This window comes from Schistocerca cancellata, chromosome 3 (assembly GCF_023864275.1).
Source record: "Schistocerca cancellata isolate TAMUIC-IGC-003103 chromosome 3, iqSchCanc2.1, whole genome shotgun sequence".
Classification (NCBI taxonomy): domain Eukaryota; kingdom Metazoa; phylum Arthropoda; class Insecta; order Orthoptera; family Acrididae; genus Schistocerca; species Schistocerca cancellata.
This window is the reverse complement of record NC_064628.1, coordinates 638,474,577-638,480,220: the sequence shown is the minus strand read 5'-3', so window position 1 is coordinate 638,480,220 and position 5,644 is coordinate 638,474,577.

Here is a 5,644-nt window from a genome sequence, read left to right as displayed (position 1 = left end):
CTAACTCCTCTGGACTTTTACCTGTGCGGAACACTAAAGGTCGTCGTTTATCGACAAACGCCACGCACATTGGATGAACTTCGGGAATCAATCGTACATTCATGTGCAAATATCCAACTGAACACGTTGCAATCAGTAGTTCGTCCTGCAGTTCGGCGGCGTCGTTTGTGTGTGGGTGTTAATGGTGACCATTTCGAACACCTACAGTGACATCTTGAAGTTGGACTTCAAGCTATACTTTCACCAAAAACGAGACAACTCCGTCAATTAGTTTCCAAGTTACGGACCTTTAAACAGTGGATACATTTTTTTTCTATCCCTCTGTAGTATGTAGAGGGAGATGAAAATCTAGTAATAGTTATGGGGGACTGGAATGCAGCTGTAGGGGAAGGAATAGACGAAAAGTTACAGGAGAATATGAGCTTGGAACAAGGAATGCGAGAGGAGAAAGACTAATTGAGTTCTGTAATAAATTTCAGCTAGTAACTGCGAATACTCTGTTCAAGAACCACGAAAGGAGGAGGTATACGTGGAAAAGGCCGAATGATATGGGAAGATTTCAGTTAGATTACATTATGGTCAGACAGAGATTCCGAAATCAGATACTGGATTGAAAGGCGTACCCAGGAGCAGATATAGACTCAGGTCACAATTTAGTAGTGATGAAAAGTAGGCTGAAGGTTAAGACATTAGTCAGAAAGAATCAATACGAAAGGAAGTGGGATACAGAAGTCCTAAGCAATGACAAGATACGCTTGAAGTTCTCTTAGGCTATAGATACAGGAATAAGAAAAAGCTCAGTAGACAGTACAGTTGAAGAGGAATGGACGTCTCTAGAAACTGCAATCACAGAAGTTGGGAAGAAAAACACAGGTTCAATGGAAGTAGCTGCGAACAAACCATGAATAACGGAAGGAATACATCAATTGATCGACGAAAGAAGGAAACACGAAATTGCTCAGGAAAATTCAGGATTACAGAAATACAAGTCACTGAGGAATGAAATAAATAGGAAGAGCAGGGAAGCTAAGACGAAATGGCTACATGAAAAATGTGAAGAAATCGAAAAAGAAATGATTGTAGGGAGGACAGAATCAGCACATAGGAAAGTCAAAACAACCTTCGGTGAAATTAAAAGCAAGGATGGAGACATTAGGAGTGCAACGGGAATTCCATTGTTAAAAGCAGAGCAGGGAGCAGATAGGTGGAAAAAGAACATTGAAGGCCTCTTTGAGGGGATACAAGAAGAAACAGGAATCGATTTAGAACAGGTAGGAGATACAATATTAGAATCAGAATATAAAAGAGCTTTGGAGGACTTAAAATCAAATAAGGCAGAAGGTATAAATAACATTCCACCAGAATTTCTAAAATCATTGGGGGAAGTGGCAACAAAATGACTGTTCACGTTGGTGTATAGACTGTATGAGTCTGATGACATACCATCTGATTTTCGGAAAAATATCATCCAAACAATTTCGAAGACGACAAGAACTGACAAGTGTGAGACTTAATGTTCAATCAGCTTAACAGCTCATGCGTCGAAGTTGTTGACTAGAATAATACGAGGGTCGTGATTCTTCAATTTCTCCAGGCGTATTTTATGACGAAATAAATGTAGGGTGAATAGGCTGTTCACCCGAGATTTATTCCGGCAATACGAGGGTCGTCTACGAAGTAAGTTCCGTTTCTATTTCTATCCGCGGCAGCGCTACGATCGCAGTTCCGAACATGCGAGGCAGTTATTCTGACTCAAGGAGAAGACTTGGACGCCACTATCAGATCGCTGCTGCTGACGTGTGCTTTGTAGTGTTTCTTTACGATGTCAGCCGTAATTGGAAACGCCGCCACGTGTGAAATCAGATCTGTGATTTGTTTTATAAATGCAAAGAAAGTGAAACCAAAGGAAATTCAACGGCAAATGTACGAGGTTTACGGACAAAATGCTGTGAGTGATTCAATGGTTAGAAGATGGGTCAGATTGTTCAATGAATGACGTGATCAAGTGCACGATGAAGAACGAAGTGGACGCCCGTCTTTCGTTACTGATGAAATGGTTCACAAATTGAAGAGAAGTTTAAGCACAACCGTAAGTTTACACGTAGTGCCCTTGTTATGGACGTCCCTCAAATCTCACGTCACTAATTCTTGAAATTGTTACTGAAAATTGTTACTGGGTACCCAAAATTCACCCTGAACAACACAAAAAACAACAGATGGGCAGTGCACTTCAGTTTTTGATACGCTACAGTGAAGAAGGCTATGGGTTCCTTTCTCGGATAGTCACGGGAGATGAAACTTGGGTATCGTACGACACCTCTGAAACAAAACAGCAATCAGTGGAAAGGAGGATCACTTCATCCGCAACGAAGGTTAAGCCTGAGCAAATCTTGACACCTCGAAAAGTCATATGCACCGTTTTTTGGGACAAAAAAGGCACTTTGCTTATCGATTTCTTACCACGAGGCCAAACAATCAATGCACATGGTTACTACGAGACCATTAAGAAATTGCGCCACGCAATGCAGAACAAGCGCCGAGGATTACTGTCAGAAAGTGTTGTTTTTTTTCACGATAATGCCCGCCTTACACGGCGAATGTGACGAAACAACTCTGACGGGAAGTTCACTGGGACGCGTTTGATTATCCTCCGTACAGACCTGACCTCGCACCTAGCGACTTTCATCTCTTCTTACACTTAAAGTCTGTCCTTGGTCGTCAACCCTTCAACTATGATGACGACGTGAAAGAAAATGTTGCCACATGGTTGAATACACAGGCGGCAACCTTCTATGAAGAAGGCTTACAAAAAGTTGTGCCACGCTATGACAAGTGCCTACAAAATTTCGAAATCTATGTAGAAAAGTAGTTTAACCATTGTAGATTTTTGTACAAAAAATATTTTTTGTGTATCTGTACACGTTTGTTTTATATAACCAAACAGAACTTACTTTGTGGACATACCTAGTATATAGAAGAATGGAAAAGAAAATTGAGGATGTGTTAGATGACGAACAGTTCGGCTTTAGAAAAGACAAAGGCACCACAGAGGCAATTCTGACGTTGAAGTTAATAATGGAAGCAAGACTAAAGAAAAATCAAGACACGTTCATAGGATTTGTCGACCTGGAAGAAGCGTTCGACAATATAAAATGGGGCAAGATGTTCGAAATTCTGAGAAAAATAGGAGTAAGGTATAGGGAGAGATAGGTAATATACAATATAAGCAAGAGCTAAGAGGGAACAATAACAGTGTCGACCAAGAACTAAGCTCTCGGATTAAAAAGAGTGTAAGACAGGGATGTAATCTTTCACCCCTGCGGTTGAATCTGTGTAACGAAGAAGCAATGATGGAGTAAAAGGAAGGTTCAGGGGTGGGATTGAAATAACGATTCGCTGATTAAATTGCTATCCTGAATGAAAGTGAAAGCCTTAATTTGCGGAAAAAAATTCTGAGAATGTGCGTCTTGAGCAGATCATTGTATGGTAGTGAAACATGGACTGTAGGAAAGTCGGAACGGAATAGAATCTAAGCATTTGAGATGTTGTGCTACCGACGAATGTTGATACTTAGATGGACTGTTAAGGTAAGGAGTGAGAAGGTATTGCACAGAATCGGAGAGGAAAGAATATGTGGGAAACATTGACAAGGAGAATGGACAAGATGATAGGACACCTGTTAAGACATCAGGGAATGACTTCCATGGTACTAGAGGGAGCTGTAGAGGGTAAAAATGGTAGAGGAAGACAGAGATTGGAATACATCCAGCAAATAATTGAGGACATATATTGCATGCGCTACTCTGAAATGAAGAGGTTGGCACAAGAGGGGCTTTCGTGGCGGGAATGAGGCGTAAAAAAAAATGGAGGAAAAATAGTCCAACCGATATTGTCATGAGAACAGGAGCGGCGTTGCAGACGATGTGGTGCTGTTAGCAGAGACGCACTTGACTGTCCTCGGCTGCCACAGTTCATTAATGCCAAATTTTACTGCACTGTCCTGACAGATACATTCGTCGTATATCCCACACTCACCTCTGTGGCTGGTTCTGGCAGCGTTGCTTGTCTGTTAGCGTTGACAACTGTACACAAACGCTGCTGCTATCAGTCATTATATGAAGGCTACAGGGCAATGCGTTGTCGGTGGTGAGGGGTAATGCTTGAAATTGGGTATTCTCGACATGCTCCTGACACTGTGAATCAGTGAATATGAAATTCTCAAACGATATACGAAATGGAATGTCCCATTTGTGTAGCTCCAACTACAAGTCTGCGTCCAAAGTCTGTTAATTCCCGTATTGCAGCCATAATCATGCCGTAAGCCTTTCCACATGAATTACCTGAGTGCAAACGACAGCTCCGCCACAGCGCTACCGTTTTATACCTTGTGTACGCAATTCTACCACTACAGAGGGGTCCAAAAAATGTACCCACTGTTTAAAAGTTCTTAACTTGCAAACTAATTGACGAAGTCGTCTCATTTTTGGTGAAAGTGTAGCTTAAAGTCCAACTTAAAGATATAACTGTAGGTGTTCGAAATGGTCACCATTAACATCCACACACAAACGATGCTGCCGAACAGCAGCACGAACTACTGACTGCAACGTGTTCAGTTGGATATTTGCACATGAACGTAAGATGGATTCTCAAAGTTCATCCATTGTGTGTCGCTTTTGTCGATAAACGACGTCCTTTGGTGATCCCCACCGGTAAAAGTCCAGAGGAGTTAGGTCTGGGGAACGTGGTGGATACTCCACAGATTCAGAATCCTGGTAGATTTTCGTCGAGGTACGCCGTAACACGATTTTGGTAGTGGGCTGGGCACCATCTTGTTGAAAGTAAACTCTTCCGTCTCGATACAAGTCTCGGATGGCAGGTAGAATGGAAGGTACACCTCACCGGTAAGAAGAATGGCCCAATCAAGCCCCGGTAAGACAACCCACCACCACACATTTACTTCTGGTAAATTCACAGCTTTGTCTACATGGACGTTCGGATTTTCGGCGGCCCAGTAGATGCAATTGTGGCGATTTACTGTACCATTGAGTTTGAACTGTGCCTCATCAGACCACACAATCATCTCTGCAAACTCTTCATCCTTGCGCACCATGTTAGTAAAACACTGGCAGTACTACATTCTACGATCTTGGTCGTCCTCGTTCATTGAGTGTAGCAATCGCGGGATGTAGCACTTCCACTTTGCTGTCTTCAAAATTCGCCGAACACTTCAGCCACTCACTCCACTTTCACAGGCACAATGTCTCACAGACTTCTGTGGTGAGCGAGTGAATTGTTGTAACACACGACGGTGGTTAGCTGGACTTGTTACTGTTACAGGTCGTCCAGATCGTTGTTTGTGTACATCTTTAACACAGCCTTCGGCTTCAAATTTGTCTCGCATGCGTCGAATCGTTAAACGTGTCGGTGGCTCTGTTTGATACTCATTTCGTCATTGCCGTTGAACCTCATTAATGTTTTCGTACTTAAAATACCACTTCAAAACTGACTTCCTTTCATCGAATGTAAGCCTTGCGCCAGCCATGTTTACTCGAGTAACTAGGTGCAACTAAGAACAAAATACTGACTATCTGGCAACTGTCATCTGACAAAACAAAATAACGCAATACAAGGCTTGTGTGGCGAT